Raw genomic sequence first — 25,544 nt, forward strand, 5'->3', positions numbered from 1 at the left:
GGCAGCACCTGTATATGACTATATGATAAGCATTTGTATTAATTTGAAATAAAGCAGCTGTTACTGCAAACACAAGAGAATCTATCAAGAATCACATGCCATAAGAACACAGAAGGCTGATAAACATTAAGGTTGTAAACATTTTCCTTGTGAACCACATTTTTTAAGAACTATGCAAATAAAAAATCATTGAGCTTCATGGGCTGCATTGTGTCTCTTTTGCCATTCAAATGAAAAATTATTTCAGCTGGTGGTACCCTAGTAAGTTGCTACCTCTGGCTTTTTTTTTTTCTGAAGCATCAAGTGGTAATGTTAACATGTACAAGAGAACTTTACATGCCAGAGATGAAGTAAGGATGGATGCTATTCTGGGAAGTGCATGGTATTGTATATATACTGTGTACTAACCAACTAATATCATGGTTCATGAGTAATGCATTATATTTGATCAGTTTTGGCTGTTCTCTAGGAAGTGTCTGTCTAGGACTTAAAGCTGGAGCTGGGATTCAAGACTTCCATATTCTATTCCTAGCTCTGACTCTGACTTTCAGTATCATCTGGGATCATAAGTCTTTCTGTGCCTCAAATTTACCTACCTATCAAAAGGGGCAAATAATTAGATTCACTGATGTTTATAAAGCCCTTCAAGATCTTCTGGTGAAACATGATCATCATTGCTGTCACTGGCCGTTATTTATATGACTTTAGATGGCTCCTGTGTTAGACAACAATTCTGTATGCAGTCTCTCAATTTAACATCTCTTTCTTACTGTGTGTCCACTGTCAATCCCTCAGATAAGATTAATGTAATTACTGGCATAATGCTAAGGGTTAATTCCCAATTCCAAGGTCACTCTGATTTTGGTTCTTCTGGTTATACATCCCTTGCAGAATAAGAAGTGTTTAAATGTAAAGTACTTCATAGAGCAGTCTGTCTCAGACAGTGAGGCTGGCCACCAAAGGGAACATGTGAGCTCTGCCAGAGGAAGCGTAAACCAAAGTTGGGAAAATAATTCTTTTATTTTCTTGGTTAGGAACCACAGGGAGAATGAGCTTTTATATACACAGTTTTCTATAGGCTGTTCTGCTTTGGCTAAATTTAAATAGCAATGACCCTGCAAGAACAAAATATTAACCCATTATCCCATACTCACATACAATCAAAAATACAATTTTTCATCATTTTTTCAGGGACAGATTCCATGTACCCCCTTTTGAAATTCTGAGAAAGAACAGAGAGCCACTTGCAGACTCTACAGCCAACCAAGCTGGTCAGGAATCACAGTAATGATATTAATGGCAAGTTTTCATTTTGACGCAAACAACCAGGTCAGTTCTCAGACTGGTCCATCCGTCAAGGACAGCAAAACCAGAGGGAGGAAAATTCAAATGACCTTGGAAAAATTAAGCAGCTGAAGCCAGGAATTAAACTTGTCCTGTTGCATGGTAGCTTAATTTGACACAGCACCATGGCTTTCCAATTTAATATTTTTACTACAAAAGTACGCGCAGGAGCCAATCAAGATCTGGTCACCACTGTTCTATGGAATGTACAAAGACATACGAAGACACAGTAACTGCCCCTACGAGCTTCCAGTCTGGAAAATGGACATCTAGCAGACCAATAACAAATCTCACATCTGAGCACCTACTACTGAAGAAATAATGAAGTTATTGGTGTATATGTAGTAACCAGCTTCCCTGATCTTTTAATAATTCCTCATTAGCTATTCAAAGACCTACAATAACAATGAACCAAAAGGTAGCTGCTCACTTGCTTTACACGGCCATACATTTTAGCCTGTTTTTCTTGGACACTTTACAGCAAGATATTGTGGGAGATGACAGAGAATAGGAGTTTGGGGGCATAATTTAATAGTGTAAGCCGTAACTTATTGAGGAAACAAAAAGAAAATTGAAAAGCAGCCTGTCTCTGAAGTTCTTATTTGAATGTAACTGGATACCGTGCATATTAAATTACAATCCTTAATCAGACAATTTAGTTGGAGTCTCTCAAGTTTGTCATTTTTCATTTATCTATCCAATTTAGTGGGATGAGACACCTTCCTCTGCAGGAACTCCCTCCTGCCTCCCCCCCAGATACACACACCACCACCAATTTGATCGGATATTTCAATCTCCACTTTGATAAAAGAGGTCATTTTGGCATACAGGCATTCTCCTTGCAGATTAAGAACACTTACTTTCTTCCTGATGGATCATTCCCAGAGATACCAGCACAACGCAACCTACGCAATTAGTTTTCACAGGTGGCTGTTTTGCCTCCAGTAAAACTGCTTTTCTTTCTCCTCCTGCAAGTCATAGCCAAGCAAATGTATATAAAAACATTTCAGATATGAAATAAACACTTTCATAAAGGCAGCTGTGATGCAATACATCATTTCTGTCTGACCTGAGTTATGGAATGAACTCGAGTTGCTGGAATCAAAGCTGGTAGGGAGGGAGTAGAGGAGGGATAGGGGCTCAGAACACCAAAGAAGTTAGGTAAGTTCAAAGACTCTAGGGGTAAATGCCAGCTAACTCAAGCTGTACTCAACTACAACTCTTTCTGTACACTCTGCTGGGTAATCTGCACCACCACACTGGCGTGGCAGGCAGAGGCAAGGCAAGATTGTTGTCCACATTTTGGTCCATACAATTAGGGTACACCTTGAAAAATCCACTCCAGACTGTGAGCCAGAGACAATCAAGAAACACAGAAAGCTGCATCTGACATTATAACTGGTCCCTTAAATCTTCTAATGACCATTGCCTAACAAAATGCACAAGAAAAAATTATTTAAAAAGAATTAGTATCTTCTATTTTCAAGAAATATATTTCCGAGAAAGGGGAAAATATCAGCACATATCTCTTGAACTACACATCTGTTAAAACTGTTTCTAGGTCAAGGGTCTCAAACTGTTAAACAGTAGGGGTTCAGACATGACTTTTTTCCCAAGGTCTTTCAAAACTGCAGCATATACACAATCTACCATATTGTTTAAACATCTGGCACGCTTATACCAAAAAAGAGTTTTTTAAAAAATATCATTATTCTATACTGCAATGCTATACTTCACATGGACTTTAAACTATATTCCTTATTTTGGCCAAATATGTCAGTTTTTCCAACCTTATACTCTAGAGATCTCCAATGTGGTTTGACCATGTAGGCCTCTCAAGAGAGGTTTTTGCACCAACTTCGCAACGTCAAACATACAAATGAGGAATAAGGTGCCAACAACCACTTCCTGGTACCACCAAACTGCTCACAACCTAATATGTCAGAATATTTCAGGAGTACCACCCTAGGAAAATGTGTCTGTGGTATTCCCCAAAAGTTCCTCTACTTAGTTAACAAATTTTGTTTTCCCTTTCAAAAGACTTGACACATGGTGAGCAGAAACGTGACGTTCTAATTCCTGAGGAAATGAGAAGAACTAGAAGAATTCCAGTGAAAATTCCCTCCATTGGTTGGTTCCCGCAAATGACTGTGAGTCTGACTCAGAGCTCATTTTATGCACCATGTAGACACAGCAAGTGAGACACACCATTAGCAGCTCTACTCCTCTAGAAAAAGAAACTTCAATCCTTCCTGGCAGAGAGGGGGAAAATGTCCATGAATTCAAATACTGGATTTTACATGCAAAGCTGAACCTATTAATGTTGCTAGCTGCTGAATCAGAATATTTTATCATGTCATGATTCTCAATATCACTGCCTAAAAGTTATAGGTTCCCCTTGGGTAATGTTCTTCCCAAAAAATCTTTATCAACTAAAACTAACATTGAGGAACAAATCAACTAGGTTATGACCAAATACCAAAGTGCCCAATAACAAAATATGGAGGGTGAAAAATGAGATGTATTTGGGGAGGAGGGTACTGGAATCTTGTTTGAAACTACAGTATAAATGATTATATTACTTAATGACAATCTGAGACCAGACTGTCTGTCTACTCAAGGGACCAATTCAGCCACCCTAATGCATACTGAATACTCACAAGAACAGTCTCGTTTGTAAGTACTACTCAACCCAGGGTTGGCAGAATGGAGGACCCAAATGATATCTCACTTTCTGTATAGTCTAAATATAGAAATGTGAGTGAATATGGTGAAGAAAAATGAACTGATTCCATCTATTCAGTTCAAAAGTATGTCTAGACAAAAATACCCACAGTATAAATTTACAGATGCATATGTTTGTTTGAATGTATTCTGTTTTCTATTTTTGCAGTCAATTGAGAATACCTACTAATGAAATAAAATGGAGGATATTATCCAACAGAGGTGAGAGTATCTGAGATATAGACAAAGATGAGAAGTCACTAACTACGGAGACATTTTAAAAAAAACTGCTGAAGATTTACTGCATAAAAATGGCAATTTCTGACTCAAAGCACCTCCTCTGTCTGTGTCTGAAGACATATCTGTTCACTTTAGAGATTAAAGGGGTCTTTTACTCCTGTTAGCTATGATCAGCCAACACAGATAAGAGAGTGTGTTCTATTCCTTCTTTTGCAGCAACAGTGTTTGTTTATTAAGATCCAACCAATTACCCCAGTACAAATTGACTCAAGGCAATAGAATTGCATCTTAGGGCACAACTGAGCCTGCAGTATACCTGTTACTGATGATGATAAACTTAGGAGGAACAAAATCTCCAGTGCCCAGGGTAGATTTGCAAGTTGACAGATAGAAAAAACAAAAACAAAAAAACGAACAAAAACAAACAAATCTTTTTGCATGTAACCAGAGCCCATTTGATGTGGAAATCATTGAGACACAAAGATAAGTCCCTATTATGCCAGTTCTATATTCAATTTCCAGAGTAGAAGCACACTTTAACCATTGTATTTGCTAATATACCAGTTCTTCTCTCCAAAGAAATACATATATACAATTCTATCTCAGGGTTCTGAAGGCGGACAAACCAAGTTCAATCTTAACGTTTGTGATGCTATCAAAATTCTTTAAAGGAATTAGTGTCTTACGTACAACTAGGAGCTTAGCATGCTTTATAATATGAAATGGCTGTAGAACTCTGGACACAAACAGGGAATATCAATTTTTGATTTACAGTAAGTGATGGTCATACCAGTGTCAATACAAATATTGTATGTTTATGATTTTTTAATCATTTTCATTTCATAACAGCAATAATACGATCCCAGACACAAAAAGCAAAATCATTATCTTCTGTAAATCAGTATAGTCCCATTTAAGTCAATGGAGCTACGTCAATGTACACCAGTTGAGGTTATGGTCCAAATTTTCTTCCTTGATTATTATCCTTTGAATGATTGGCGATCCTAGGGTTGTTGGCCTCTCATGTTAACTGTACTTGAAAAATGCAATAATTTTGGAGGGATGTCTCATATCAATGCTTAATCATTCCAATATCATTGCACCATGCCCACTATGCCTTCTACCAGCGTAATACATATAGGAAACCCCATTTAGACACTATACCTCCCAGTGAGGCCTGGGTTCTCCATAATTAAGCCATAAACGTTGTCTTTCAGATTTCTATATATTATACAGAGGGGAAAACTATGTTAAAGGAACATTAAGTTTCCAAAGTCGAGCATGGGCAACTTTAATTCTGGCATTTCCTAACTTTTGAATGCTTGACTTCGCAAATAACATTCTTTTAATATATTTTTTGTGTGTACTTTCCAAGGTTTTTTTAAAATGCATGAGTAATTATATTGACACTCACATGGTTCTTCAATAGGCTTGGGACCTTTAGATCCACAGCACAGACCTCTGTCACTTGAGCTGCCATAGGAACGAATAGCAGCAGGAAGTTGTTATCTACTACGTTGACCAATCACTAAACAAGGATGACACACATTTTGCCATTGGGTTTCACATATATTTGATAACAGCAGAGAAATGTTAAGACTCAGGAATCTTGGGTTCCATTTCATGCTTTGAAGGGGAGTCTCTCTGGTGGCCAAAAACCACTTCCCCACATTCCGCCCAAGCCTGTCACTTCCAGTCCCTGTTCCCTGTCCCTATCCTGTCTCTGTCTCCCCTGGGTTTTTGTGCCAGTTTTTTCCCCAGCTGCTTGTCCCAGTCTCCACTCCCACCCCACACTCTTCATCCCAGTTTCAGTCTCCTTGCCCAGCCAGACCCAGTCTCCCTCTCTGGGCTCCCTGCCCAAATCCCAATCTTCTTCCCACCCTAGTTCCTTAGCCCAAGCTGAAATGGTTAAAGCCTCGCAAAGTTAGAAGCAACTGAAAATGTGGACTTATAATGGAAAGCACAAAGCCACTTGAACTACAATCAGCGCTATCAGCTCTACGTACGAAAAATGAATAAACTAGTTAGAAAAAAAGAGTCTGTATCTTTAATTCAGATGTAATTTTGCATATTACATCAAGATGCATGAAGCAAAAGTCTTTACTTGGAACACAGGCTGAAAATCTATTTCTGGACCCCTGCCAACCAGAGGACTACTTACTAGCCAAGGCTGTACCAGATATGGGTCCCCACATGGTTCAGTGACATTGCCTCATCCATGCAGGGATCCATCTTTGAAATTAGCCTGATTTCTATTTCTAAAGAAGGATGAAGCACCTTCTCTTATCCTTCCTGCCTGCCAGCTGGAAGAGAAAGCTTCACTTATTCACTCTTTATACTCTCATCCTAGAAAGGAATGGAAGGCTCCATGCACCTCTTTTTTTGTGTTTGGGATTTGGGAGCAGTAAGCTTCCTTATTTCACACCCTGTTGCATTTTCTGTCTTTCTCCTACTCCCTCCAAAATCATGACAGGGGGTATTTTTTAGGACTTTCACAAGTATAGGTGCTCTGCTGCCTACATCTGAGGCACCAGCACCTGAGAGGAGTTAGCAATAGAAACACCTGCGCTCCCCTTTTACAATGGGAAACAGAGCCTTTAGACGCCACTGTTGCATAGGAAGTACCATGGGGGTGGATATTTTCTTTGGTGCCCCTTTCAGTATACTCTGTCTAATGTCACACGGAGCCAGTGGAGTGCGAAGTCTTTGCAGAAGCCTCATTCTCACACCATCCAGTAAGGCTTTCTTGGGCGGAAGAGTGTACTCAACCAGCCAACAATTTGACTTGCCACTGCGAATGCATTTTTTAGAACTTTGGTTGGGAGCCCAACCATACAATGGCAGTTACATTATAACATTTTATAAGTGTAAAAAGGGAATGCTGTACAGTAAAACCCAGCTAAGTCACACACTTAATAATTCAAAAAATATGGCAGTTTCTACTGCAAAGATTTAATAGCCAATTTCTGTTGTGAGGTTTCATATTATTAAGACAAAGAGCCAACATATTCCATCAAGCACAGCCCTATAATAGGGGTTGGTCAGAACTGTTCTGGCCCAGATGGAGCTCCAGGCTGCATCTTACCTTAGTGGCTCCCTCTTCCTTTTGGGGGATACGAAAGCCTACAGAGGTGCTAACTCTTAGCAAACTTTATGCAAAAGGGGAACAAGGGCTACAGCAGCGGTTAGCCTTTTCATGGCAGAGAGGAAGTTCCTTGTGCCCTCCTCAATCTTTCACACTCATTCAGGAGCCAACCCTTCATTATTTTTAACTATGTTTTATGACATATTAGCTAGTACACTACGAAATCATCATCACAAGGAATTTAAGGTGGGATTTTCAAAAGGGCCCAAGTGACATAGAAGCACGATGACAGTGAAGCATCGTGCTTTGAGATGAGATGCAGCTGTGACTAGTGATGGGTGAAGCAAAGATGGTTTGGGGTTTAGCTGAGATAAGTTTGAATACTTATGTGAAGCTAGGTCGACACTAGAAAAGTATTACTGGTTTAGCTATACCAGTAAACCTTTCCTGTGTAGATCCAAAAAAGTCCTTTTGCTGGTATAGCTTATTCCAATTCAGAGAGCAGCTATACCAGCAAAATCACTTTTATGCCAGTATAACTGCATCTACATTAGGGCTTTTGCCGGCATGGAATTTTTTCCAGAAAGTCACTCCTCATAAATCAACATGAACATACCGGCAAAAGTTTCAACTATACAGCTGGTCTGTGCCTCTTAAGAATACACTGTGTGTAGCATTGGGCTGGAAATGTCATAAAAATAGGCTAGTACTTTCTGACTCTATTTGGACCAGAAATACTGTACTACCAGAATGAATTGTCTTTTGGTATTTCAGCCCTGCTGGCCCGAGCTGGAAAGAGGAAGCACAGAAGAAAGTGAAAAAGAAAAAGAAAGTTTGTAAAAGTTCAATTAACCACTTTACACCTTTAGAAAAAGTTGCTTCAGATTTGGATTCAGTTTGGGATAAAGTGCAGGACCATTTTAACTTCAGTTATCACAACCCCCTCCCCAGGGTTCAAAAATCATGAGGCAGCCCCCTTTAAATCACAAAATGTTTTTAAATAATATGTTTGGTTTCTTTTATTGTTCCTTCTTGGTTTTCAGCTATTTGGAGTCATGTTTTCAAGCATTTAGCTGCAACTATAAAGCCAGAAACTTACTCTTTTTTGCCCTTGAAGCTGAGATTTTTATGTAGTCACAGGACTCCAGGAGCTGGAGCTTTCAGGAAAACATCAAATATCACAAAAGGGCCAGGACATCAGGCTAACTGTCCTACTCTTGTGCAAAGTGCCATAAAATTATTCATGATCATCTGTGGTCAGAATCTTTGTTCTAGATCTCTTTTGAAAGATGGCAGCTCCAGCAGCCCAGACCCCCTAGTCCTAGCTAGGGCATACAACGGCAGTTAGGTCAAAAGGAAAAGTGCCCCTTACTGATTCACCAACTTCACATGCTCTTGTTTGTCCCTCTCAAGGCAATTACAGAGTTCCAGCATTTACAGCAGCAGCTACCTCGAATAGAATCATAGAACTGGAAGGGACTTTGTGAGGTCATCTAGTCCAGGCCCCTACACTCGTGGCAGGACTAATTATCTAGATCATTCCTGACAGGTGTTTGTCTAACCTACTCTTAAAAATCTCCATCACTGGAGATTCCACAACCTCCCGAGGCAATTTATTCCAGTGCTTAACCACCCTGACAGTTAGGAAGTTTTTCCTAATGTCCAACCTAACCTTCCCTTGAATACATATAATGTAAGTGAAAAGGGGTTTCAGTTTTACAGTTGATGGCATTTTTTACATCACATTAATTGTAGAGTATATTGCTTTTGCTTAGAACATTGTTGAGCCATCATGTTGGTGTCTGTGAGAATGTTTAAAAGTATTTTAATTTAATTTAATCTCCATTTTTACTTAATATTTTTCCCCATGATCATTATGTACAGCATGGCTATGAAACTGAAAAAGCGGCAGGAAAAAAAACAAGGGTCTGTGTTTCAAATATTTCAAATATCTGGTAAGTGTTGAAGTTTCAATATATATTGTTGTTCCAATGCTATTTTTACTCATTTTTTCTCAAACAAAATTTTCACTTATTCTCTAGTAGATTGCCTAAAAAAAAAAAAAAAAATCAGAGTGAAACTGGACAAGGACCTCAGAAGAAAAATATTTTTTTAACGAGTTCTAGAGTGAGAATTATTCTGTTCATAGGCTCTTGTCTTATGCCATACGTTCCTCTGACCATATCTAAGGCAAAGGCTAGAAAGCCAATAGTTTATCTTTTCAAAAGCACTGACCAATTAAGACAGCAATAATGCAAAATTATATTTAAAGTATATCTAGTATGTCAGTACTTATCCACTTTACATACAAGTGCAAGAAAGAGAGGGATTAATATCAAGTATCTAAATATCACAAATGTAATTCGAAGTTCAAAAACACTAACACCATCCAACAGCACATTTTAGATTACATTAATGCTTCTACATATCTGGCTTCTAAAAATCTGACTTATACTGCTATGTGATCATTCATGAAGTGGAGAGTAAAAGTAATAATTTTGGAGCTCACCATCATTTGGAAACATTTCAGTCTTTCAGTGTTTTGACTCTGAAAACCAAATCCTCATGAGAAGAACATAATGAATGACCCACTTGTAAATACTGGTTTTTTGGCTTTTAATAATGCTATTTTTATTTATTAATAAAGATTACTGAAGGATGTAAACAGAAATCATGCTTAATTAAATTAATCAATGTACATATATTTTCAAAGAAATTCATTATTTACAACAGTGCTTTGTGACCTTTGCTCAGATAGTCATTTTTAACTTAATAATAAGGACATTGTAAATGGTGATGGAAGTCATGTGACCTGTCCAGCTGCCATAAACCAATGTATTTCCATGGTAAAGGAAACTGTGAGATAACCCTTTTGCCTGAGTGCACCACTCAGGAAGAAACAACAAAATGCTGCTCCAGGTAACAAATAAAATGTAGGTGTTCGGGGTTAGCAATATCACATCTTACATGGTTTAGTCACCTTGGACACGTGCTATAATTTTTCTGCTGTGTTTAGCATAAGCAGTGTCTAACGCCTTTATGTCATTTATGCTATACAATCCCATGTTTGCTGCCAAGTGAGAGGTTTCTTCCCCCCAGAAAGACAATCTGTGCAGATATAGATTTGAAAGACAGGATGGAAGCTCCAAGTGTTTTAATAGCCCATTATCAAAAATTATCCCTTGGCTATAAAATCCCCAGACCATTGGCTTGAGATCAACTCAGAGAAAAATGAGATTATAGAATTTAATCTAAACAGAGAGATGTGTTCTAAAAAGCTTGGGATCACACAGAAAAAAAATTCTGTTGCGGACACAAGACAGCTCAGCTTAATTTTCGGTCCAATCTACTTGTCTCACACACAAAAATCCACTTGATTTTTAACAGTGTTTTCTTATGCAAAAAAAAATACAAAGTTAGGTTGATACATGATACTTGTAATGTTTTAGTAAGAAGAAAAACCTCAACAGAAAAAATTATATTGGGAGGTGACAGGAAACAAAACAGCATTTTGTCTTAAATTTGCACAACCTAATTTATAGTAATAAAGCAGAACCTAAGAGTTCTGGTAAATGTCAGAGCAGTCATGTTCATTACATATGTTGATAGGTATGAAGCAAAGTCTCTTAGGCCCTTCAAAAATTACACACAGCCGATCTAATGCAAACCAGAAGTCACCGACTGCTGGACGAACATTCAGTTTCATTCCCACATGGATATTAAGAGAAGGGTTTTTTTCCCCTCCTAATTTATTTACAATTAAAGGGTGGGTCTTGAGGAATGAGCATGAGGCCAGTTATCTACGGATTTGGTTTATGGGAAGACACCTCCCACCCCCACAACATTTTCCAGCCACTGCAGAGAAAGCATCTTGGTTGTGTGTAACCTCCTCCCCCTAGCATCGAGCATCTGCCTTGCCCAATCTCGTCTGGGCCAGCTCCAATAACAACATCTGCTTGGCAGCTTTTCAAACCCACGGATAGTTATCTAACTGAGGCTTTTGTGCTGCACTGTTTATTCTATGTGAAGAAATGCCTCCTTAGTTGAAAGAGTACTTTAGAAAAGCTGTGCAGCTATTAGCAAGTGAAGCACAAGGCTAATAACCCCCACCTGCTCATCAAATTAATTATGACATCTGAGTCATTATAACTCAGAAAGAACACACGACTGCAGACTTGTCACATGTAGAAATAAACACATTGTACACTAGAACAACAACAACAACAACAAAATCAGGCAAAGAGGCCCAAAAAGACAAGACATGAGCTTCCACCTTTCAGTTTTTAAAAATGTGCATTATTAGTTTTCCAAGAAGGAATTGGGGGAAGAAACTGTCTTACAGAACACATCTCTACCGCACTGTACACATGAGATGAGGGGGGAAATGGAATGGGAATTGTTGCAAACAAAATCATCTACAGTAAAAATACAAATCATTCTTTCATTTGTTGAATATATTATCATCCCCCAGTTCTAGTAGATGATAGTTTTTTTCTTTTAATCACAAATAGGAATTCAACTGAAAAGGTTAAATCGTGCATTTGCCTGTTAATCTTCCAAATGTATGTTTCTGGTATTAACAGCTATCATATGCATTTGTTATATTTTGCTGCACTTTTCTGGAAAGGCGTACAATTTTCCGCTAGAAAAGATACGGCAACGTACTTACATCTTAGAAACTAAGTTCTCAGAAGTGAAATACAGCATATGTCTAATTAATTTTTGAAAATTTTCAGATGTGTTTCTTATCAAAATAAAGTAATAGGTGAATGAACCATTTTATGTGTTAATATATTGTGTTTAACTTCAGTGAACAACAAAATGTCAGGAATTCAAACAAATAAAACCCTAGAAAGGTATTTACATGCAATTTATGGACGTCCCAAGTCATTTTTTCTCCATAGCATATACCTCAGGGTAGCACACAATTAATTCCTAAAGATTTGAATAATTCCTCTCTTATTAAGAGCTTACCTTTAAGAACTGTATCAACTACAAAATATTTTTTTACTGTTTAGAACTACAGTTAATAGTTTATTATAATACAAAAAGTGCACAACACCACCAGAAAAATAGATGGAGTATTCCTTGCTAAGAGATATCACCCCGTATACCCTTTCCCCCTTTATGAAGTACATATTTTTCATTGTGTGAGTGGCAGCCACCACCCTTTGCAAATAAAGACCTCTAGCTCTATTTCAAGTGAAAAAATGTTGCAGAGTTTACTTTCAACAAGACTATACTGGTCTTCTATGCGCTTCATATTTTTAAAGTATTATGTATGCTAATTATTGAGAAACCAGTTCTGAACCTTACTTTTAGTACAATTTTTTTAAACTATAATTTTTCTACTCAAAGGGAGCTATTTTGGTTAATTCGTTCAATTTGGTTACTTAGCCCAAAACTTACTCGGGATTTATAGATCTTAAACATTAAAATGGTAGTCCCAACACTGCCTTTGTCAAACTAGAAGACTCATATTCATCCTACAAAATAAATGACTATCACTTGAATGTGTCAGTACTGGAGAACCAGAATGAGACAGGAACAGGAAGTGCATTCATCACACAGGCAGGCCGTTTCTCTACCCAGCTCTAAGTACCTGAAAAAATGCATATCACATTCAGACCTCTCAAGTGCACCACATTTTGAAGAATGATCTTCGTTTGGGATTTCCCATTAAAACCTATGGCAAAACTCCCCACCACACTCCTGCTCTTTGTTTGCCACTCAACTAGTTCTACAATAGTAACTGCAGCCCATTCCTGCCCTGTGGTGGCAGTATATAAAGGTTACTTCTCTCCAGGATGTAAAAGTAGCCAGGGAACTGTGGAGGAAGCAGGAAGGGGGAAGAGGAGGGCACATTCAAGATCCTGGTTTGGAGCTAATGGACTACTTGATGAAGGTGGGGGAAATGGATGTTTTGTATATTTTTACTGATCTGAAAACAAATAACTAGATCAAACTATACAGGTACTGTATATTTATTACAGTAAGGAAAGAACACAACATTTATAGCATAAATAGTGATAATACCGTGCAGTTGCATTTAAATACAGCAAAAAATCATTGTTTTTAACTTTGGCCCTTTGCTACACATTTTGGAGGCTTCCACTACTGATCTGGGGCTAAATTCTACTCTCAGTTACACTGGTGTAGCAGTTAATCTAATTTAAATCATTGTAAATGAGAGTAGAATTTGGCCCTTGTTAGCTTGATGTTAGAAGACTGAATGAAATCATTATAGTACAAAATGCATAGTAATTCTGGATCCCAGTCTCAATCAATCACTTTTAACTTTCTTCTCCCTTATTCTCAAAATACTATCCTTGTCAGAACTTCAGCTTCTTTAACTGTATTGTTCCTTAAAGTGACCAAATGCACGGTATTCATATCCCTAAATTATGAAGTCAGAGGAGTTTTCACTTGTAATTGTTAATTACTTGTAAATGCAACAGGAGGAAGGGAAGAGTTAATGCTGCACTACTTAAAAATATTTTTCAAGTTATTTTTTAATAACTAGTTCCCACAATTATCAAATTCCTTTACCATGATGAATAATGACAATGTATTCCAAAGAAACAGAACTGAAGAATACTTGACAGTATGTTCACGCCTGCACGTGCACACACACAGACAAGTTATGTATGCCAAAGTGCAGGGAGTGGGATACAGAAAAGATTGGTCTATACCAACCTGACACGCAAAACAATTCTGCACACAATTTAGCACCACTGCCATTGTACTTTGAAAAGTACCAAAAGTAGATGCTAGAAGGAGTCTCATAAAATTCTGCAGTTCCTAGATCATATTCAGCACAGCGATTCTCATATCCACTTAATCTCAACACACATCTCCACCCCTACTTCCTTCCCTATGAGGTCTTGAAAACACAAATGTTCAAGTTTCCTGGAGCTGAGCTAAAGAGGAAAAGTCCCGCTCCCAAGAGGCAGAGCTACAGGTTCTTGGCGCCCCTGAAGTTGTTAACTATAGTACAACATAATGTGGCACTTCACCACAATTAGCCACAGGGAAACAGTCTTTTTTTCACCTCTGATGACATTTAACCGATAAGGCCATGAATTCCAGACCTTATCTGCAGGGAAAGTGCACTGAACACCAATGGTACATAGGAGTTTTGTGTGGAGAAGAAGTTATGACTCGTGTGGCTTATCAGAAAAAAAAAAAAACACAAGACAACATTCTGCTCATTAACAAACAAACTATCAGCTCCAAAACCAATCCTGTTTATAGATATTATAAACAGACATAATATTAACATATGGCTAAATAAATCTATAAAAATGTTCTATGGTAAATTTTCCTCTCTAGATAATAATTAATACAAATTGAAAGGAAACGTATCAGTGTAATAATATTGTCATAATGTTCTTCTAAAAGTCTCAACACTCTGTCCTCCTGCCTTGATTTTTATTATTATTTATAAAGTGCCAATTTATGTATTTCAAACCATCCTTTAGGCAGAAAATAACTCTTTTTTTAGTACACTGTAACTAAATGTATTTCTTTAAGCAGTACTGAACAGCTTTCCTTTCCTTTATCTTTATATCCAGCTGTTGCCCTCTGCACAGCTATTCATTTTAAAAGCGAAGCTCTTTCAAAGCAACTTTCATTCTTCCTTTTTTAGGCTGTGTGTGCTGTGAGGGGTCCTCGGGGTGAAACCTGGATTGTGGGACCACTGAGACCTCCAAAGGCACCAGCCTGGGTGCCTCTGACACTGTGATGCTGATATCAACCTACAAACTTCTGATGAGCACTGCACTTACACAGCTATCCACAGGCCGGGACACACACGCAACTGAGTTACATTAATTATTTCCCAGTCATTCATGAGCCATCAGTAGAGAGACTCCAGCCAATTCCCCCAAGCTCCAGCCCCAGGACTGTACTGTCTTACACTGTTCAAGGCCCCTTCGGGCAGTGCAAGTTCATTAAGTAGTTCACCACTCCCTCAGTGTGGAATGGACACACACTAGGCTTTGTAAACTGAGCTGGGATTTCCCAAGCACTTCAACCAAAAGTAAAATATAAAACAGGTTTATTAACTACAGAAAGATAGAGTTTAAGTGATTGTAAGTGGTAAGCATAAAGATCAGAGATAGTTACCTTAAAAAAATAAAAAGTAAACATGCATTCCAAATCCTAAACTTTTAGCCTAAGCAAGGGTTGACTCAAACAGCTTTTCTCACCCTGATAGATGGTACAAGCAGGTTACAGTACACAGGCTGGGACTCCCTTCCAGTTCAAAGTCTTTGTCCTCCAGACATTCTTCCAGATGTTGAGTTGGGGGTAGCGGGGAAAGAGGCCAAGCAATGATGTCATGTCTCTTTTATACTTTCTTCCAGCTTGCTGGAAAGATTTTTGCTGTGACGTGGGTTAGTCCACCCCCATGGCATACGTGCCTCCTCCAAGAAGTCTCTAGGATAGTGGATTGTGTGTTGATGAGCTACTAACACCATCTGGTTACTGATGGCTACTCCTTCGTTGTAACGGAAAGGCTGGTTGTGGGTGTTCTCAACCTCACAACATATTTCAGTAACACATAACAATACTTCATAACATCACATACAAGGATAGTACACACAATCCAACAAGTTATTATTGTTCAACTGATCAAGACTTACAAAATGATACCTCACAAGGCATACTTTGTACAAAATATATCCTAATAATGTCACAGTGGTGAATCTGGGGGTTCAAGGGTGCTACTTTGAGGTAAAGAGTGTCTCATATACAGTGACTGATTTCTTGTAACCTTTGAAAATTTAGATTTGATCAGAGAAAACGCGTCATTCTGAAAATGGCAAATCGCACACACTGGATTCATATTACTCTGTAGCAAATATCAAAAAATTAAACCACAGAATGTCATGTACAAATAATATAAAGTGACTGATTCGGGCCAACTAAAACAAGTCCCCACCTCCCAAAAAGCCAATCAGAGTTAGTGCTGCAAACATTTACCCTAAGCCACCTCACTGTGTCAAAGCATTTCAGCAGTTACAGCACATATCCCCACTGTTTCAAAACTCCTGCAATAGTTATGGCACAATGGATGAAGTAAGAATGTTCTGGAGTTTCAATCTTTGACTGCTTTGAAAAAACATGCCTAATGACATACTAAAATCCTCCATTTACAGATCAAGTAACGCACAGGCAGTGGCAGTTCAGGGTTCCTCTCACCATTCTGTCCATGTGCCTCAGTGGTTTTCTAAAGGGACCACATCAAAGGGCAATATGATTTGTTCACTTTCCATGCCTATTCACTCCGGGGTCTCTATGCTGCGATTACCAACCATTTCAATGGTGCTTTTTTGTAACAGATACCACTCCACTAGGAACTAGATTGAAACCATCAACTCATTTCACATAAGACAGCAAACAGCTTTCGGTTGGCACTTCTGGTGACGACCAACCTGAATCAGTTTTTAAGTGGTAACTTAGAGCAGTAGCTCGCAAATGTTTGGGGCAGTTTTACCATTTTACCAGATATCAAACTAATACTGTACCAGCCAGTGCTCCATGCCATCAGTTCAATTGTCTGCACTCCAACAACAATGCTTGGAATGTTCCAAGCACCAGCCTTGCAACAGCACTCAGTTGAATGGCAGGGGAGCGGCGCTCAAAATCTCATTGTTAAGGCAGGGAGGGGAAGATGAGAGTATCAGTGACAAAACTGAAGTCAGAATGGTTAGACCCCAATGGTTTAGAAGTGAAAAGTTTCCATTATCTACAAACCTAACATAAAAGCAATGATATTTCATGTATGTGTGAGCCTCTCCTATGGTGGTTTAATTTCTTTAGTGTATTAAAGATGAAAACAGATTGCAATGGCTTTTTCGTTGTTGCTACGGTCTATTTCAGAGGTGGCCAAATGTGACCCACAGAGTTGTATAATAGGGTCTAGCCTCATTTTTAAATTATATTTGTGGCCCAGAGAAGCTACAGGTCCCAACATTCCAAGCTCTAATATAATCCGAGAAGGTAGCCACTAAGGTCTGTATGGAACATGAAAAGGTGAGACCAGTGTGCTCCACTCTGTATGGGAAAAATGGGCAACACCTGCATTCACCACTTCATGCAAATTTTTTGTCTTTCTCAAATTCCAGGGAAGATGGGCATAACGGCCCGTTTTGTCCACAGCTGTATATTCATGCCTTTTCCTGCAACTCGTTTACAGTGAAAAGCTGTAAGCACAATTTCTTGTGAGCAGAAAACTGCCACCAGAAACATGGAGGTTCATTTTGATAATCAGACTCCTGGAAACATCGACATAGTCAAGCCTATATTGCTGAGCTAACAGATTGAACATTGTATTTTTAAAATGAATAGGCTTAAAAAAGAAACTATTTTATTTTTATTGTCCTAAAATTAATATTTTAGGGTCAGATTTTCAAAAAAAAATCCACATCCAATTGAGAACAATGGGAACAACTGTTGGCATGGAATACTTTTGAAAATCTAGTTCTTAATTTTTTTGGACTTCTACACACATCACCTTCAAAATTTGCTACCCGTTCCCAAACCACAGTATCTGAAATACCACAGTTATTTCCTATTTTAAGTATAAGGTCTGTATCTCCTTGCAGTATCTCCAATACCACCGTGTAGGAAAGCATTGACAATTACAGATTTTGTGATATTGACCACTGCTGCCTTTTATCTGAGTACCTCCGAGTGTTTAACAAACATTAATTAAACCTTAATGCCTCTGGGATGTAGGCAAGTGGCCATGTATCAGTCTTACAGATTGAAAAACTGAGACACTGAGGGTGAGATCTTGACCCTATTGAAATCAGTGGGAGTTCTGGCTTTGACTTCAATAGGGCCAGGAATTCACCAAGGAAATTTAAACCTCTGATTTAAGACCACAGAGTACATTTGGATTGTACTCTGAACCCTGACCACTGGGTGACAGGGTTTTATTCTGACAATGTACTGTGTGTATTAGTATCTGAACCAGTTTGTGCAAAGTGAAATGCAGGCCTTAAAATATTTAATAAAGCTTGTAAACAAGTCTGTGCATATGTGTCTTAAATATATTATCAGTCACGACATGCATCTTCTTGAATAAAATAAAATGACAGACAATCCTAGGCCACAAGCCAATTATTATTATTTTTAATAGAAATTTCCTCTGGGAAATCAATTTGTCTGGTTTTAAGTTAATTGACATGTAGAAAAATAAGTTCACTTATTTTTATTCACTTTTCTGCTGCTTTAAAAACTGCATGCATTGCAGAATTTTTTTGAATGTCTGCTTAACTTCTATGCACATTTCTACTTTTTACTCCTGATTCTGCTAGCAATTAATTGACACATTGCAAGAAAATGTAACTGGAAAAGGCACTGTCTATTGGGTCAAATAAAAGACCAAAGTCAAGATTCCTAAATTCTGTTCTTAGCAGTGCCATTGGACCTTTACATCAAACACTCCAATTTTGGCCCCCTCATGTAAAGCTTCTCAAATATAGATAGCATGCAGGTGGCTGAAGTCTCCCTTGAGCAACTCCTCCACATCCTTGCACTGTAAAATGAAGTACTTTCACTATTTGGGGGGAGAGGGGCGCCTTGCATGGCTTCCAGGATTTTTCCTTCAGTTATTTTACATTTTCCAACAGGAAATCAAAAAATGTTTCATTAAATCATAATTAGGCCAAATTTTCAAGAGTGACCTGCATCCAAAACTGCATGTGGAAGTCTTCAGGTCAAAGCTTTTGAGCTTACTGAAACCAGATGTGAGCCTAAAATACATTTCTCTGCACAAGTAAGGTAGATGCCAATTAGCTGATTTGCACACACTAGCACAGATTGTGCCCACATATCCAAGTTTTAAACATATCCAAAACCTTAAATGCAAAAACTGGAGTACACAAGATCTTGTGCATCATCCTCATTACATACTGAGCAATGCTTGAAAACCATGTTAAAAGCATAGTTCTACATGGCTCCATTAATAAACCAGATATGAATAACAGAATAGATTACATGGATCTTTTTAAACCTGCTTTGAACACTCTTTGGCTCTGTCCATATTAGGTATTCAAAGATACTATTAGTTGCCTTACCTATATTTTTTATTTTTCACAATGGCTATATCCACCAATCTGGACATTACTCATGGGTAGACCAGCTTGTTCCACCACAATTAAGGCAACTTCGGAGTTTTAGCCCCCACTTTGTTCTTTGCTGCTGGACTGCAGTAGCAGTAGGGTGACCAGGTGTCTGGTTTTCAAATTACAAATAAGGAAAGCAATTTTGTCTCTTGCGTACATGAACAACCACTTGTCTGCACATTACTCAAGGGAAGAAACAGGCAGTAAGAACTAATTCTTAAATAGGAGAAAAGATCAAATACAAGGCAACCTAAACCTCTCCAAGAGAAATGCAAATGAAATAATTTACTTTGTTGAATTACTTTTTGTAATACTCGTTTGATTTGCTTGCTTAGTTTAAAGCAAGAACAGCCTGGAAGGACCAAATGCTGCTTCAGCCAAGAAGCAAATGCCAGTCATGTAGTGGTTGGTGGAACAACTGCAAATTCCAAGGAGAAAAACTGTGAATATCATTGTACCAGTCATTTTGCTTCTCCACCTAAAACTTTGTGATGTCCCTTGAATATACTATGGACACTTTGCATACCTCATTTGATCCTGTGAGTTTGGAGTACTGGAGGCCTTCAAGCATCTTGTGCTCCACCAAGAAGGAAGAAGAGTATTTGATTTCTTTCATTCTTTGCTACTGTAGACAGACTTGAACGCCCCTTGTACATTCAATGAATGAAAAAAAGTGTTTTTCTAGTAATATTCAGGTAAAAATAAGGAAGAGATATACATATATTTAAGTGGTTTGGGGGGGTTCTGAGTACAAAAGTGGAAGATGGACTATGTACTTTTCAAGGAAGCTCAAGGAAGAACTGAAGATCGGTTTCTTTAATTGACAGAGCTCCCAACTCACTTGCTCTCCTCGCTAAAATAATAGCTACAAAAAAAGGAGATAGAAAAAAATATGGGGAAGCCTCAATTAGAGGGTTAAAAAGGGGGGTTCCTCTGAAGGCCCTTGGAACCAGGTTGAAGTGCCCCCTGGAGCCTCTTAGGAGCTTCTGTATTCTAATCAACTCACATTCTCACACGTCATCAGGAAATCTGAATATTAGCTATGTAAAAATGGGAAACGTGAATTCTGATACCAGAAATTTTGGCTCAACAACCCCAAAAGCAGAGTACTGATCCCCAGCTTAAAGGAGTCCTCAATATTCTTTTGTATGTTCTGGAAGTTGAGGTTTTCCCAAAAAGTTCACCAGTTCCAGGGAGTATCTATTTTGTGGAAGGCTCCAACTCTCAGATTCCAGACTGTAAAATAAAATCTCCGAAGGTGATAGTGGATAAGGGGGTACTGGTAGTGCAGACTTGAAAAACTGGAAGTCCCAGGGTTTACAGACTGATATATTTATAAGCCTAGGGAACCATGGGTATGCAAGGCCAAGAGTAGAAATGTTCTGCTAGCTCCTATTTTCCAAATCATTTGGGCAAGATAGAAAATGAGGAAAAGCATACACGAGTACATGTGTCAACAGGAAGGAGAAGGTGTCTGTTTTCCATGCCTACAGATGGCCTTATTAAGAAAAAATCTCAATACCTTCATGTTGTCTAGACCTATTTGAAACTTAGAACAAGACAGTAAAACCTGTTGGTGGACCAATGATCAAAGATTTCCTAGTTTAACTCCCATTTGCCTGTTGCCAGCTTATGGCAATTGAGCTAGATGGCCTTGAACTGTATCTTATCTTCAGTATATATTCCTCTGATACACAGGACCTGTTTCTCCACAAATGGAAGGAGTCTACTGGTCTCACTGTTCAAACTCTGTTCTTTCCCAACAGTTTATATATGCCACCACTGTCCAGCTGTTTTTCTTGGTTTGGTATGTGAAAACGTTCATGAGAATTTGGGATGTGGGAGCTTCAACAGCATAGCCAATTGCTTTAGAAACACTATCAGAGATTTAAATAAATTATTTCCAATTGTTTAGAAAGAAAAAATTGAAAGATTTAGGGTTAGTGCTTTATCTACTGGACTTTTATGTGCATGCCAACATGAGAAATAAAACACTGATACAGGAATGTGCTTAGCTCAGCAGAACACTGGAAGTAAAGGATTAAAACTGATTTTTTAGGAATTAGAAAAACGAGAGAATTAGCCATTGAGGTACATTAGAAATTATCATCCCCAAGTTGGATAAAACCCAGAGATTATATCAAAAAGATGTTTGCGGTGGGTTTTTGTTTTATCATGGATCACTGTTAGTTAACTTACTGGATTCCATGGAGAAAACATATTTCCTTTAAATACATTTTCAGCAGTAAACCACACAGGTAATGGAGAGCTAAACACACTCTTTCTTCCTCAGGGCTGTCAAAATCACATCAACTTGGACAGCACTTTGGAGAAGATATGCCATATGACAAGGACATTAATAGATAATTCCCCTTAATTTCAGAAAGTAAAAATGATGGTGACCAGATCTGATGGGAAGAGATTTACTGTATTTAGAAGAGAAAGGTAGAAATCACATCAAGACATTTTTTGATTGACTCATGTAATATTTTCTGCTCTGTATCTTGTTTTCATTATTGATTTATGTAAAATGAAAGCTTACATTATGCAAATTCTAAATATTCCATGTGCACGACACAAATACATCAAATAGACTGGATTCAGCCCACAGGCCTCTGACCTAGTAGCACAGATAGGCTCACAGTATCAGCAAGACCACTGCTATGTTGCTGGGAAAGCCAGAAGCATGTGAAATAAAAGGTTAGGCGGAACTGATGGAAGAGAAAAGACTGTATATTTGGCACAGAGGATCTTCTGGCAACCTAGAAGGAAGGCTAACTAATTCTGCTGGCGGAAAATCCAATTCAGCTGAACTTCCCAGAAATTAGTGAAATGAGACGCTCACTCTAAAGAGAGTCGGTGTGGGAGGTGGTGTGGTCTATTGACTAGAGCAGTAGACTGGGACTCGGGAGACCTGGATTCTATTCCCTACTAGGCCACTGGCCTGCTGGGTGATCTTGAGCAAGTTACTTTGTGCTTCATTTTCCTCATCTGTAGAATAGGGATAATGATACTTACCTCCTTTGTAAAGCGCTTTAGAGATATCCTGATGAAAAGTGCTATGTAAGAGGTAGGTATCCATAAAATAATAATAAAAATAATAAAGATGATGGCCTCTGTTGAGGTCAGATGGAGAAAGAGTAAACAAGGTGAAAGTTCAGTACTAAAGCAGTCCAGCAGAAGAGGTCTGAATTCAAAGCAGGAAGGAAAGAAAAAACATCCTAGACTGTTTCTGTTGTGGTAGAATGGGCTGAGTAGTGACCAAAGAATACCTTTTGAGAAATCCAGCTGAGGACAGGAGTTTAGTTTCACCACTGTTTTTATTCTGTAGTGAAGATGAGTTCTGAGATGTTGGTCAGCCATGTGTTTGCACCTAAGGTTTTGAGCATACTAAAAATATAGATTTCTATCCAGGTTCTCACACAATGTCCATCACCATAGTATCCAAACATGGATACAAGCATGTGACACAAATAGCTTAGCTAGGCAACTACATGACTTTTTTGTACTAACGAAGTTTGCATTCACAAATCGGGGGGCTTGTCTACACTGGAAATTTAACAAAATAGCTTTCTGGGATAGTTATTCCAGAATAATTTCCCAAGTGGCACTCTTATTCCTGAAGAATTTTTGATTTTTCAGTTCTGAAGTAAAGGTGGAGCATGAGGGAAAAAAAATTGCACCTATATCGCCCCTTTGAAAATGTGACCATTAATATATTGTGTGCTATATATTATGTATGTGTAAGGGGACTGTTGCCCCCTTACTAACATTCAGTGGGGGTGTTTTAATTGCTAGCTCCCAGTGCTAAAAAGGGGGAAGGGTCGATGGGGAATCAGGACCCTGAGACTGACACTCCCCAGGAACAATGGGGAGAGGCCAATGCTCCAGGTCAGCCTGAAAGACAGGGTGGGTAGGCTAATCAGGGAGTCAGGAGGCCAGGGAGGTCCCATCCTCGTCCTCCGTGTGAGCTGGAATTGCCTGGGTCAGACAGAGTGGGGCCAAGCTAAGGAGAAAGCAGGGGGCCGAGCTGAGCTGGGGAGCAGAGCTGTGCCAGATTCAGAGAGAGCAGACCCTGTCCTGGGAGCAGGGCTGCAGCCTCAAAGCCAGAGGCAAAGCCCAGAGAGAGCAGACTTGCCCTGGGAAGAAAACTGCAGCAACGAGAGCCACAGGGGCCAGAAAAGCAGCCCACGAAGCAGGTCAGTGCTGGGAGCAGAGCTGTAGCAACCAGAGGCAGAAGGGCAAAGCAGCAGCCCAGGGAGCTGGAGGCAGAGCAGCAGCAGCGCTGAGGAAGAGTGGTGGAGCTGGGGCTGGAGCAGTCCGGAGCTGGGTGCGGTGAGCAGCTGGAGACCGAGGGGGACCCTGGGCAGCGGGCCCAGCACAGGGAGACGCCTCAGCCAAGGGGCTCTGCAGGCCAGGTGTGGATCATAACCCTGACAGGGTGGGGGCAACACTGGGAAGAAGGGTCCTACCACTTAGAGCCTGAGAGCATGAGGCCACCACCAGAGCAAGTGTCCAACCCACACCATCCCTACAGCACAGCCAGGGCCTGAGAAGAAGGCCTGGGACTTACAAGGAACAGACTGTGAACTGCCCAGACATTTCAGAGACACTGTTTGTGATGTTCCCTGCCACAGAGCGGGTTGATGTGTTTCCTTTAACCTTTCCCATTTTTCCTTATTCTTTTTAAAATTAATTGTTGATTAAATAACTTGCCTTTGCTTTAAATTGTATGTAATGATCAGTGGGTCAAAGAAGTGCCCAGTGCAGAGAGAGTACCCCGGAGTGGGGACACCCTAGCCCCTGTCCTAGGTGACCACAGCAGGGTTGGGGGTCGAGCCCCCCAGGAATCCTGGGCCCAGCCTTGTTGGGGTTATGAGGACTCTGCCAGACAGGAGAGTGGAAGGGGAGTCCTTAAGGGCAGGGAGGCCACTGGGTAAAGGAAGTGGGAGCGAGGACTCGGATCCTTTCACTAGCCCACTTCACCGGGGTAGTACAGAAGCCAGGAAAGTTCCCCACAAGAGCGGGACTATTCCCCCGCTTACCCATGCATTTGGATTTACACACAAATCTCAGTGAGATCTATCTGCTAAAATACCTTAATTTTTTTCACAGTGAAGACATGTCAGACTCCAAGGACTAATGGCTTCAATGAGAGAAAAAGGACTAATTTCCTGACTGTGGGGAACACTCTGTGAAGTTTATATTGTATTTTTGAGTGATTCTGTGCACTACTTAGTATATTGCCCTGTGACACACTGTTTATTGCGGGGAAAAAAATCAAAGACAAATAAAGATACAGGATAAAAGGCAGCACTGACAGAAGAAAAATCAGGCTAATAAGTAGCTCTTCATAGCTCTGCTAATTTAAAAAAAAAATCTTCTATATGTATTTTTGGGGCATTTTCAAGTAGCAGAAACTCCATAAATCCCTTGACGATAAAAACAGAAAGCTGCCTGCTGATAACAGAACTTCTAGTGAATCAGCCCTCTGATACAAAATCATCAAATCCCACATTCAAATCGCATGCACATGGTTTTCTGGCAGAATTCTTTTTAAACTTCTCCAGGCAGTCAAAACACACACACACACACACACACACACACGTATACAGACACACAAAAGAGAATTTTTGAACCAATAAGTAATTTGGAAGAGTCACCAGAAGTGTGCCGAGGCATGTTTCTCGTGTTGTGCCAAATTATGTGCTTCTGTTTGTGGCTTTCAAATTTGGGTTAGACAGATGCACGAGCATGTACTATTTGGCAAGTAGTGACAACGGTCTAGTCTGAATTTAGTAATTTAAGCTTTTCATTAGTTTTACTATGTGAAAAAAAGAATTAACAACTTGTTTGAGCACTGTCTTTATATCCTTTTGTCATCCATTCTTGTTCATTTGCCCCAGAGTAGAAGCCACTGGAATTTCAGATGTCCTCTTTAGATAACTCTAAAGCAAGAATTTCAGACAAGAATTCAAATGTCAAGTACATTTAAACTGCACTTGTGTTCGCTT

The 25,544-nt window shown here is 39.2% G+C and overlaps 1 protein-coding gene across 8 annotated transcripts in view; it reads right to left on the reverse strand.

Moving 5' to 3' along the window:
- Positions 1 to 25,544, reverse strand: part of NFIB (nuclear factor I B) — a 227,284-nt gene that overhangs the window by 160,797 nt on the left and 40,943 nt on the right. The window lies entirely within an intron of this gene.

Source organism: Lepidochelys kempii, chromosome 5, assembly GCF_965140285.1.
Source record: "Lepidochelys kempii isolate rLepKem1 chromosome 5, rLepKem1.hap1, whole genome shotgun sequence".
Lineage (NCBI taxonomy): Eukaryota > Metazoa > Chordata > Testudines > Cheloniidae > Lepidochelys > Lepidochelys kempii.